Here is a 13,135-nt window from a genome sequence, read left to right as displayed (position 1 = left end):
CCTCCCTCCCTCCCTTCCTTCCTTGCTTGCTTGCTTGCTTCCTTCCTTCCTTGCTTGCTTGCTTCCTTCCTTCCTTCCTTCCTTCCTTCCTTCCTTCCTTCCTTCCTTCCTCCGTCCCTCCCTCTCTTCTCCCATCTCTTTCTCCTCCCTTCCTCCCTTCCTCCCTCCCTTGTCCCATCTCTTTCTCCTCCCTTCCTCCCTCCCTTGTCCCATCTTTCTCCTTCCTTCCTCCCTCCCTTCCTCCCTCCCTTCCTTCCTTCCTTCCTTCTCCTCCTCTTCTCCTTCCTTCTCTCCCTCCCTCCCTCCCTCCTCCTCTCCCTCCCTTCTTTCCTCTATCCCTCTCCTTCCTCCTCTTCCTCCTCTTCCTCCCTCTTCAGAATTTCTCCTCATCAGCTTTTGTACTCAGGATCCTTTAGAGTAGACAGGTTCAAAATTGCCAGTTGTGCAAGAAGGAAAAAAAGCACATCATTTCCCTTCCATTTGTCTCAGGAAGGCAAATATTAATATGCAAAGAACAATATAATTTACCACCAGCTATGGAAGCCAGATCACTCTGTAGTGTTCAGCATTAAAGAGAGAGAGAGAGAGAGAGAAAGTTAGATAGCTAGATTGGAGCTATAATTTATACATTTAAAGATTTAGAGGAAAAAAGTGGGGGAGGGAAACGGCTTCCTTTTTTTTTTCATTATTGAAATTAAAACTTCAGCAAAGCCTCTTTTTGCAACCCTTTGAGAGCATCTTTTACTTGGCATGAAAAGAAAATGCTGCTTCATCACCTTCTCTGGTTTGCAATGGAATGCAACCAGTGCTGGGCAGGAACCAAATTGAATTTTCTCTCCTTATTTCAGGCCAAGGAAAATTGCTGAGATATGTGTGTGTGTGTGTGTGTGTGTGTGTGTGTGTGTGTGTGTGTGTGTGTGCGCACGCGCGCGCAGGGTCAGAACAATTGATCTGATTTAAAAATATATATTATTTACAGGGCTTAGAGAATACTCCCTTCTGCCAACTATCAATAAGAATAGAGCTGGAAGGGACCTTGGAGGTCTTCTATCCAGCCCCCTCCTGGAGCAGGAGACCCCACATCATTTTAGACAAGTGGCTGTTCAGTCTCTTCTTCAAAACCTCCAGTGTTGGAGCATCCACAACTTCTGGAGGCAACTGAATTGTTCTCACAGTCAGGAAATTTCTCCTTAATTCCAGGTTGCTTCTCTCCTTGATTAATTTCCACCCATTGCTTCTCGTTCTACCCTCAAGTGCTTTGGAGAATAAATTGACTCCCTCTTCTTTGGGGCAGCCCCTGAGATATTGGAAGACTGCTCTCATGTCTTCCCTGGTCCTCCTTTTCTCTAGACTAGCCAAACCCAAATCCGTTCTTCATATGTTTTAGTCTCCAGGCCTTTAGTCATCTTAGTTGCTCTTCTCTGCACATTTTCCAAAGTCTCAACATCTTTTCTGTAATGTGGGTACCAAAACTGCTTGCAGCATTCCAGGTGTGGCCTTACTCTGGCAACCAGCACGTATGTTGTGCCTCGCTCGCCCCCCTGCCGCAGCCGGGCCCCTCTCGTCTCCTGCCGGACGCTGATAGTGCAGAAGAATGTCCTGGCATGCCTCCAGCCCCCAGTCCTGGCACCATGCCCGGACAAACGGAGCAGCTGGGCCCCTCCCCCACAGCATGTGAACCTGGGGAGTGTGAAGCCAGTCATGAGCTGGAATTGCCGGCAGCTGGAGGCTGGAGGGACCCACGCTTCCGGAGAGTGGAGAGGCGACGTCAGCAAAAGGAAGGGTGGGGCAGGCTTGGATTAATGCTGAGTCATGGAGCCACACCCCATGGCCTATATAAAGGATCTGCTTTCTGGCATTCTTTGAGTCAGGCAAAGTCTAATTTGGATTGCTGAAGTCACATCCTGGTCTCCTGCCTGCCCTGAGAATTCTGACAGAACTTTGGCAAAGCTGCAGAGGCACGCTTGATATGGACTTCCCCGACCCGGCTGTCAGAGGAGGAGTGGGACACGACAATGTATTTGTGATGGCTGCAGCATCCTGGAGTCACGTGATCACCCCTTGCAACTGCCCACTGACAAGCAAAGTCAAGGAGGGAGAGCCCAAATTCACTTCAAGACTGTGTGCTTCACTTAAGGTCTGTGTGATTCATTTAACAACTGCTGAGATTTGTTTAACCATGGGGGAAAGGTTGTAAAATTGGATGTGGTTCACTTAGCAGCACCTTGCTTAGCAATGAAAACTCTGGTCCCAGTTGTGGCCGAAAGTCAAGACCTACCTCAATGACTATAATGTGCGAACTCGGGCATTACCATGGATAAACTACAGCTTACAGCTTTTGGTGTTGGTTTTTTTTAATTTTCCTTTCCTAATTTTGCTCGCTTTGGCACGATGTGTGACCGTGTCTTTGTACGTACGGTCTTTTTGCACATCTGAATGAAAGGCATGAAAATGCTAATAATTTGTATAATTGGGAAGCGTCATTTTCAATCATTCAGCTGTCCGTGCTGGGGAAAAGTAGAATGGGTTTGCTCTGTTCCCTTTCCACGTCTGTAAACCCAGATCAAAGCCCCTGGAGAGGCATCCTTGAACCAAATTTCATCCACGCTGGATGAAATTTACAAGGCTTTTATTTCACATCAATGGGCTGATTTGAGGCCTACTGATCTTTAATTGCAACGATCCGTTTTCACATGGGCTTTGGAAGCGATTTTTTTTACACTCAGCGAACCGGTGACGTGACATGGATATAATAATAAATATCTCTCCACACAGTTCAGGTAAAAGACGGCAAAGTATTTGTCACCTAACAGTGCCAATTGTCTAGGGCGAATGTCCCAACGGGTCCTTGCCTTTGAATTAAGCTCATTTTTTTAAAAAAGCATAAAGCCCAGCATGTATTAGCTTAGCTAAGAATGTGAATAGTCAGCCCTCATGGAATTGTAAAACTAGAGCATTCAAGTAGAAGAAGCCCATCTAAATAGCGACTCAAGATTTCTCCTCCTAGCAGGAATATCAGGTTAACAGATTAACAGAGTTGGAAGGGACCTTGTAGGTCATCTAGTCCAACCCCACTCACCCCCCACCCAAGGAGGAGATCAACCCATTCTTGTTACAAAGGAATACCAGAGTGGAATCCAGAATGTCGAGCAACTGGAATTAAGGAGCTAAATAAGAATCACAGATATCTGATCTTGAGAAGATCAAGGCAGAACAGGACCCCAGCAAGTTCATAAAATGGATTAGAGTACAGGTGTCCTGTTTGAGCAGGGGGCTGGACTAGACGACCTCTCTAAGGTCTCTTCCAACTCTGTTACTGCTAGTAGTAGACCTTCCTCCTCCTCCTCCTCCTTTTCAACCTATTTGCAAAGCACTTGAAGGCAGGACTCCTCCTCCTCCTCCTCCTCCTCCTCCTTCTCCTCTTCCATATCTATCTATATCTATTGGTGTATAGCTATATCTATACCACCCCACACCTCTCTTTCTCTCTGTGTGTGTGTAGGTATGTGTGTATGCATGTATGTGTGTGTTTGTGTGCGTGTATATATTGTGTATATCAACAAACGAGTCCCAGCCACGAAAATTGACCCTGGACCCAGGACAACACAACGCCGCCACCAATCATCCTCACCAGATTCAAACCCAAACCCATCCCACAGACGAAACACAACCACCATCCAGAAGCCAGACCATGCTGGCACCACTGGCTGCTGCGCCCCCCTCCGATCCTCATGCAAAGCAAGCTGACACACGCCAGGAACACATGACAGGACCTTGGACTCCGAGCCAAACCAGGGCCCGGGATGCTGCATCACAGCCATCTGCTCAAGAGATCACATCACAGAACTTCAGAGGCCACAACACCAAAGCTCAGGAACAAAAGACCAGGACCACACCCACACAGGATGCTACGAAACAGCCGACCAATCTGCAAACACCCACTCCATCTACCAATCAGGATGCAACCACAGAACCAACCAACCCGCTCACAGCAACACTCCCCACCTCAACCAATCTGCAAACACCCACTCCATCTACCAATCAGAATGCAACCACACTGCCAACCAACCTGCTCACAGCAACACTCCCCACCTCCCCACCAATATTTATAGAGAGACAGCAGCTCCGACCACTCTTTGCTCGAGAAGCACGAAGCCGAAGACACCAGCCTGAAGATGATGACTGAGATCTCATCAAAACATCACCAAGATACTCTCAACCTTACACGGGAAAAGACCCGAAAATGTCAAGACATATATATATATATATCACTATCTATCCATCCATTCATCTATCATCTGTCTATTTATACATGCATGCATGCACACACACACACACACACAATCATACATACATACATACATTCATACATACTCCTTCATATCTAGAAGGCCCCAGTGAATTACTTTGGTGAGCAGTCAGTCTATTTCCGGAGGTTCCTTTCAGCAAACCCATGACAGCCACCTCTCCCTTTAGCAAAACTAATTTCAAGTAACGGGCAGAAGGCTTCTCCCCTGCCAGTCAATGCTAATTCCACTTGCGCTTGATGCCTTAAATTATTCAAAGTTTATATTCATTTACAACGTTTAATGAAAGCAGGGGAGAAGTGGGTGCCTTTTTTTTAAGGGATGGAACTTCATTTTTCCTTATCTCCACTAAGTTGCTTCCCAATAACTGGGGTGTCACCCAAATCTAAAATGGATGGTTTGAGGATTCCACATGAGTTCAGCAAAGTTATTATTAACCTTTTTTTTAATTAAAAAAAAGAGAGAGAGAGAGAGTCAGCTCTCGGCCCCCGACCGAAAGTCAAGCTGTAATAAATGCCAGTGTTATTTTATTTTTATTTATGCCAGGAAAAGATAATTAAATGTCCCTAAAACAAATGCTCTCTGCATGAATCTTGGAGTTTTAACAGTGAATATGCTCCACCAGGAAAGGGAGGAAAGAATCCAAGATAATTCACATGAATAAAACGTATCAATTGGACTATACTTTTTAATGATGGATGGTTTAGATTTATTTGATGCTGTGGGTGTTCCAAGGTTTTTCTTTCTCTCTCTCTCACTTTGCCTCATTATGCAGATTTGAGCTAATGTGCAGTAGCTCCTGGAAATATCTCATTTTGAGAGTTAGTTGTTGTAGCCTGTTAGATGCTGACAAAGAGATAACCATGGAGAGAAGAAAAAGTCCATTCCCAACAAGGTAAACAATGAGAACCCTTCAAAAAGCACACTCAGAAGTACTAGCTATAGCTCTAATTTAAGGTTACATTAAAAGAGTCTTAGCATACTAAAAAGCAGAGACATCACCCTGCCAACCAAAGTGCCTATAGTCAAGGCGATGGTTTTCCCAGTTGCAATGGATGGCTGTGAAAGTTGGACCATAAGGAAGGCTGAGCGCCAAAGAATTGAGGCCTTTGAACTCTGGTGCTGGAGAAGACTCCTGCGAGTCCCTTGGACTGCAAGGCGAGCCAATCGGTCAGTCCTAGAGGAGATCAACCCTGACTGCTCTTTAGAAGGCCAGATCCTGAAGAGAAAACTCAAATACTTTGGCCACCTAATGAGAAGGAAAGGCTCACTGGAGAAGAGCCGAATGCTGGGAACGATGGAGGGCAAAAGAAGAAGGGGACAGCAGAGAACGAGGTGGCTGGATGGAGTCACTGAAGCAGTAGGCATGAGTTTAAATGGACTCCAGAGGATGATAGAGGACAGGAAGGCCTGGAGGAACGTTGTCCATAGGGTCGCAATGAGTTCAACATGACTTCGCAACTAACAACTAACAACAACAACAACAACAACAACAACAAGAGTCTTGCTGGACTGAAAACACATCTCAAAAGCAATAGTGCATCACAAGATGTCTGTGCAACACAGTGGGTGGGTGGGGAGAAACAAGGTACAATAGCAACCACATGACACACTCTGCCATACATCAAAAACATTTTGGAAGCTGTAGAACGCAGTTTCCAAGATCTGCAAGTGGGCATTGCACACCGCCCAGAGGCTATCATATGAGGACAAATTACGCATGGGAAAGATCACTTGGGAGATACTTCCAATGTAATCTACCAGATCAGAGGTGGGTTTCATATAATCTTACCACCGGTTCACTGTGCACTGAAAATGTGTAGCAGCAATGGGTCTCTGTGATTCCTAAGCCAACCTTGTTTGGTATCTCTGTAGCTCCCTCCAACTATTATTCCTGAATATCAACAGTTTCTTGTTCTTTTCAGGCAGAAAACACAGAGACACACAGTCAGTGAACCACTGTAAGATGGACAAGTAGAGAGACAGAACAAAATAGAACTCTAAATAGAAAAATAGGAAGGAAGGAAGGAAGGAAGGAAGGAAGGAAGGAAGGAAGGAAGGAAGGAAAGAAGGAAGGAAAGAAGGAAGGAGAGAGGGACAGAGGAAGAAAGAACGAAAGAAGGGAGGGAGGGAGGAAAGAGGGAGGGAAGAAAGGAAGGAAGGAGAGATGAAGGGAAGAAGACATGAGAGATAGGGAAGGAGAGAGGGAAGGAAGGGAAGGGAGGGAGGGAGGGAGGGGACTGAAAATCTCACTCTCTCATTCTGCAGCATTATTTTCTGACTGGCCACTGCAAGGGTTGTGCCTCTAAAAAATATTGGAGGTGGTGCCCAGCCACCAAAGCCATTTCTCATTTGAGAATATTGCTTTTATGAAGAGAGCATCTACCATTTATCACTGATATTTGGTTACTCAGCTGTCACTAAGAGAGATGTCTAGGCAAAGCAAGAAAAAGAAACCCGAAGCATTGTACCAAAACATTTTCATCCTTGCAGGTTCACTGCATGGACAAACAAAATACTGCAGCGAGATCATCCGATCTGTCGGGAATTCACAAAGGAGTCTTCACCAGAAATCCATTCCTCCTTTTTGGTGCCCAAAATAGTCTTGAGTTCCAGCATTTGAATTTTCCCTGGGCTACAGATTTCCCTAGAACTCCTCTCTTGCATCTGTAATATCATCTGTTCGGGGCGGGGGAGGGGGAAAGTGTTTTCCTTTGCAGAGGACTCAATTGATTTACTCAGTCGATCCGCTTTGTGCCCCTCGTCCCGTAGGGGAGATTGGCCCATTTTTCTCCAGTTGAATAATCTGCTCCGATCGCAACTGGAACGGCCTTGGCTAACAAACCAGAAGGCTCGCAATGAATCCCCAACAGACACATGATACAAACCCATAGGTTGTCAATGAAATAACGTGGGAAAGTAATTAATCCTTTGATCAACGTCTTGGCAAATGGAGACTAAAGCATTTTTGCTCCTCCTCGCTCCATCACAGCTCCTTCTTTTGCAATAATAATATAAGCAATGGATTGTATTTTTGTGATAATATATGTGAGAGCTTATGCACTGTAGAAAGTTAGCACTCACCCCTCTCCTAGAAAAATGAAATATTTTGGAAAATATTGAATAGGGCAGAGTATTTTGTTTCCCTGGATGAGAAATGGAGAAACATGTTTTAAGGACAAAGCAGCTCCCTGTAACTTCCTGCCTCCCCCGCCCCACCTTTGTCAATGGGCCATTAAGGCCTCAGCCAAGCTCACTCATTCCCCCCACTTTTGTCAATGGATCATCATCTGCAACACAATAGGACTCATCTAGCAACAGAAACTCACCACATGGCAAGGCTCAAGCAAGCTTGAGAGACAACCTACAAAGTTAGCTAAAACCCCTAGACCACCTGGGAGTTTGACAACCAATCGGGGTACATTTCTTATACAGGAACAGAAAACACCAAGGTGGGGCCCCACAGAGAGTATAAACTCAGGCACTCAGCATCTTGTTCTTCCCTTCTGCCCTTCTTCCCTCTTCTTCTCTTCTTCTTCTCCTTTCCTCTCTGGTTCTTCACCCAACACCTTGAAACATGTGATCACCTTTTCTGTTCAGGAACTCAAGCCATGTGATTCCTGTCCACCATTAAACCATCTTTCCAAGCAGTCTCCATGTTTCCAGTGTCTTTTTCCCCACTTGGAACTGAACCCAGATGGACATTTCTTCCAACAGCACCAAAGACAAATTCCTTGTGCGTCCGGTCACACTTGGCCAGTAAAGAATTCTATTCTATTCTGTTCCATTCCATTCCATTCCATTCCATTCCATTCTATTCACAGTGGCTGAAATGGAAGAGCCGAGAATTTTCATGCTTGCTACAGCAATTTTGCCCTGGGATATCAGAGGAGATTTTTGGGGTAGGTGAACTCATGCTGATGATTGTAGCCCACCAAGCCATGGTTCTGTCTGGTGGGGGATGGTGAATCTACTGAGAGAAAATAAATAATGCTTTGATCTCCTTGGCTTGATTTTAACACAAATGACCCTTACCAACACCAAGCAAATTCTCTTGTGTCTTTTTTCTCAAGAGAGGATCTTTGGATCTTCTAAGTTATCTTCTAGAACAGGGCTCTCCAACCTTGGCAACTTTAAGCCTGGAGGACTTCAACTCCCAGAATTCCACAGCCAGCCAAGCTTAGAATTCCTAGCAGTGAAATCTATTGGTTAGAAAATCTAGAAGTCCTGAATTCCAAGAGTCAGAATCAGCAAAATAGGTCCATCTATCTTCAGGAGGAATTTATTGGTCGGCATCAACAGGTGAAGATCAACATGTCACCCAAACCATCAATCTATTTCCTTCTACATCTTATTCTTCTTACCATGGCTACAATGAGAGGCGTTTAACCCTTCTATTTTAACCATCCGACTTTCACCTACCTATCAACTTAAGGAGAGGTAATTTAGGCTTTAAGCTTTCTCTCTCGGTGAAAATTGTTGGCTCTGGTTTCTTTGACAGCCGTTTCTTCTTAGACAGGCTGAGAAAGGAGCTTCCTTTCAGATCGTTTCCCCCTAAATAAAGGATATTTACAGCCAGCTGCCTAGGATTTGAAAGTAAGATGCAAAGGAGAATAAGAAAGAAAAACAAGAAACTTTCGTTCTTATGGGGAGAAATCTTGTGTGAATTTAGATTTTGGTACAGTGCTACAATATTTGAAGCAGCCTTCTAGTATTTTTTACAGATTAACAGAGTTGGAACGGACCTTGTAGGTCATCTAGTCAAACCCCCTGCCCCAAAGCAGGAGACTCTACACCATTTCTGACAAATGGCAGTCCAGTCTCTTCTTGAAAGCCTCCAGTGATGAAGCTTCCACAACTTCCGAAGGCAATTTCTGTTCCACTGGTTGATAGCTCTCACTGTCAGAAAACTTCTCTTTATTTCTAGGTTGAATCTCTCCTTGATCAGTTTCCATCCATTATTCCTTTTTTATTTTTATTTATTTATTTATTTATTTATTTATTTATTTATTTATTTATTTATTTATTTATTTATTTATTTATTTTGTCACAACCGTATATATAAGCATTAGCATGAAATAACCATACAATATATAAGCCTATATATAAGCATAAGCATGTAATAACTATATTAATTGGATATAATGAAAGGAAACAATAGGACAGGAACGGTAGGCACGCTTGTGCTCTTATGCACGCCCCTTACAGACCTCTTAGGAATGGGGTGAGGTCAATAGTAGACAGTTTTTGGTTGAAGCTTTGGGGATTTTGGGAAGAGACCACAGAGTCAGGTAGTGTGTTCCAAGTATTAACAACTCTGTTACTGAAGTCATATTTTCTTCAATCAAGATTGGCGCGGTTAACATTAAGTTTAAATCTATTGTGTGCTCGTGTATTGTTCCAATTGAAGCTGAAGTAGTCTTCAACAGGAAGGACATTGTAATGGATGATTCTATGAGTTAAACTTAGGTCTTGTTGAAGGCGGCGGAGTTCTAGGTTTTCTAAACCCAGGATTTCAAGTCTGGTGGCATAAGGTATTTTGTTGTATTCAGAGGAGTGGAGAACTCTTCTTGTAAAATATTTCTGGACACGTTCAATTGTACTGATGTCTGAAATGTGGTACGGGTTCCAGACAGACGAGCTGTATTCAAGAATTGGTCTAGCAAATGTTTTATATGCTCTGGTTAGTAGTGTAGTGTAGTAGTGTAGTGTTTTATAGTGTAGTGTTTTATAGTGTAGTGTTTTATATGCTCTGGTTAGTAGTGTAGTGTAGTAGTGTAGTGTGTGGCCTTCAGGTGATTTGGAAAATAGCTTGACCCCCTCCTCTCTCCCCCTCAAAAATTGAAAGACTGCTATCATGTCTCCCCTGGTCCTTCTCTTCACTAGACTAGCCATGCCCAGTTCCTGCAACCGTTCATCGTACGTTTTAGCCTCCAGTTCCCTCATCCTCTTGGTTGCTCTTGTCTGCACTCTTTCTAGAGTATCAACGTCTTTTTTATAATGTGGTGACCAAAACTGGATGCAGTATTCTAGGTGTGGTCTTACTAAGGCTTTATAGAGTGGTATTAGTACCTCCCTTGATCTTGATTGTATCCCTCTGTTAATGCAATTTAGGATTGCATTGATTTTTTTGGCTGCCACTGCACAGTGCTGGCTCATTTGAGGGGCTGTCACCAAGGAGAAGGGGACCGCCTATTCTCCAAAGCACCTGAGGGCAGGAGAAAAAGCAATGGGTGGAAACTCATCAAGGAGAGAAGCAACCTAGAACTAAGGAGAAATTTCCTGACAGAACAATTAATCAGTGGAACAACTTGCCTCCATAAATTGTGGTTGCTCCAACACTGGAGGTTTTTAAGAAGAGATTGGAGAGCATTTGTCTGAAATGGTGTAGGGTTTCCTGCTTGAGCAGGACTAGGTTGGACTAGAAGACCTCCAAAGTCCCTTCCAACAGTGTTATTCTGTTAATCCGGCTTTGTTTGCATATACAAAAACCTTGCAGATGAAAAAACCAGTATCCCCTTTCTCATGGGCTGAGATTCTCTGTTGAGTTTTGCACTTGTGAAAATAGGCCTTCTGAATGAAGAGAGTGGGCAATTTATTCAGTTCTTTTTTGGGGAATTCACACCTGTGGAACTGATTGGGGTTGTGTGTATGTGTGTGTTTTACTAGTCTTGTTAGTCCTCCAGCAACATCCTGTTGCACAGCAGCTCCGCACAATTAACTTTCCTAACCTTGCCATCACACCAGGAATTCATAACACGGGTTCATATTTTTGCACTTGGGTCAGAAGCTTTAGAATTTAGTTTAGAATAGAATAGAGCTGGAAGGGACCTTGAAGGTCTTCTAGTCCAGCCCCCTGCTCAAGCAGGAGAACCTATACCATCTCAGACAAGTGACTGTCTTGACTCTTGTTAAAAAGCTCCAGTGATGAAGCTCCCACAACTTCTGAAGGCAAGTTGTTCCACCGGTTAATTGTCCTCACTGTTAGGAAGTTTCTCCTCAACTCCAGGTTGCTTCTCTCCTTGATTAGCTTCCATCCATTGTTTCTTGTGGTCCTTCTGGTGCTTTGAAGAATAATTTGACCCCCCTCTTCTTTGTGGCAGCCCCTCAGATCCTGAAATACTGCTGTCATATCACCCCTAATTCTTCTTTTCTTTAGACTAGCCAGATCCAAATCCTGCAGCTGTTCTTCATATGGTTTAGTCTCCAGGCCTTTGAACATCTTAGTTGCTCTTCTCTGAACTTTTTCCAAAGTCCCCGACATACTTCTGGCTTGAAAGGATTAGTCGGTGATATCACCGTTGCCCTAGGAATGCCCATTTGGGGGCTCCTCTCACATCCCCAGGAAGAGTTGGAGTGCTCAACCCTACCCCAGTGCCCCACGGCAGCTCTCGGGTCTCAAACGTAGGTGTAGTGTCTGCGCCTCCTGAGCTGGGCCCCCGGCCAAAAAGTGACTCGGAAAGTGAGGGGGAAGGGCCATCAGGACTTACCTCGGGAGCACCGGCTTCCCTGGCTCAGCTCCAGGAGCCAGAGGCAGGCCAGGTGGAGGAGATAATGAGGCCTCCGTCCCCTGACTCTTCCCCCCCCCAGGCCACACCTCCAGACCCAGCTGATGGCAATCAGGCCTGGCTGGACCCTAGGTTTCGTAGGCAGGAGAGGCGGGAACAACAGAAGCAAGGGTGGGGCAGGCCTAGGAAGTGCTGAGTCATGGAGCCACACCCCACAGGATATAAAAGCAGCAAGGGCTGCTATACCACTTCGTGGCAAGTAAATCAACTGCTTAGAGGGAGAATTAGAGCTGAAGTCCTGTTTGTTCCTGGTTTCCTGGCTGACTCATCGGCATCAAGAGAGATAACAGAGACACTTGGCAGACACTCGCTAGTTTGCTGCCAGAGCTGATAGTTGCCGGCTAAATAAGTCATCGCTCGTGTCTCCCGGACTGCGGAGGGGGACAGAACAGTGGGCTTGCTAACCTCCTGTCCAGCGTCCCAACCACTCGAGACACTGTGCACCTTACAGATTCAGATAAGCCTTATCAATCTCAATTCTAGGTTTGTAGGACCCAGGTTGAGTTGGCATCTCAACTCTTTGGAAGTTATTTCATTTTGGCTGGGGTGAAGTGGGGTGCGAGGAAGCTTAGATAACATTTGGTTTCCAGTCCATTTCCTTTTCTCCGGTTCTTTCGCAGCGGAAAATAACTTAGCATATATTTTCTTGACTGTCCAGGGAAAGGGAGGAGGGAAAAAAAACACCCTGTTCTGCTAAGATAAAAAAAAGCCAACCAAACAAAAAAAAAAAAAAAAACAGAGCAAGGAAAGAACACATTTCAGCCCATTGAATGGATAAGAATTTAATGAGGATATAATCAATAGTTATTGCTCTCCTGCACTGGGATGAAGCAATCTGTTTTGCCCAAAACATTACTTTTCAGACTGATTCCACACTGTCGCATCTTCCCGCCTCAGCACTTACCATCAGAATGTATTCAGGATCTTTTATTAGACAACTGTCTATAGGAAGAGGGGAAAATGGAAATTAAATGCACTATACTTTCATGAATTGTTGCCACCGGTTGAAAGGAGTATTGATTAACAGTCGGCCTCTTGACGACTCAACATCCTTCTATTCCTTCCTTTATTTTTGGCCAAAACAAGAGTTGTTTTGTTTATTCATGTTGCTACCCTGAGAGTTTGATCATAGTTTTTTAGTTATTATTTAAAAAAAACAACACCACAGCTACTGGATGGCCTCAGCTATTTGTTTCTCTGGTTCTGGATGTTTTTGTGGCATAAAAAAGCAACTTCTGAAGACAGGACACGGCGATGTCC

This window comes from Ahaetulla prasina, chromosome 15 (genome assembly GCF_028640845.1).
Source record: "Ahaetulla prasina isolate Xishuangbanna chromosome 15, ASM2864084v1, whole genome shotgun sequence".
NCBI classification, from domain to species: domain Eukaryota; kingdom Metazoa; phylum Chordata; class Lepidosauria; order Squamata; family Colubridae; genus Ahaetulla; species Ahaetulla prasina.
This window is presented reverse-complemented; position numbering follows the sequence as displayed.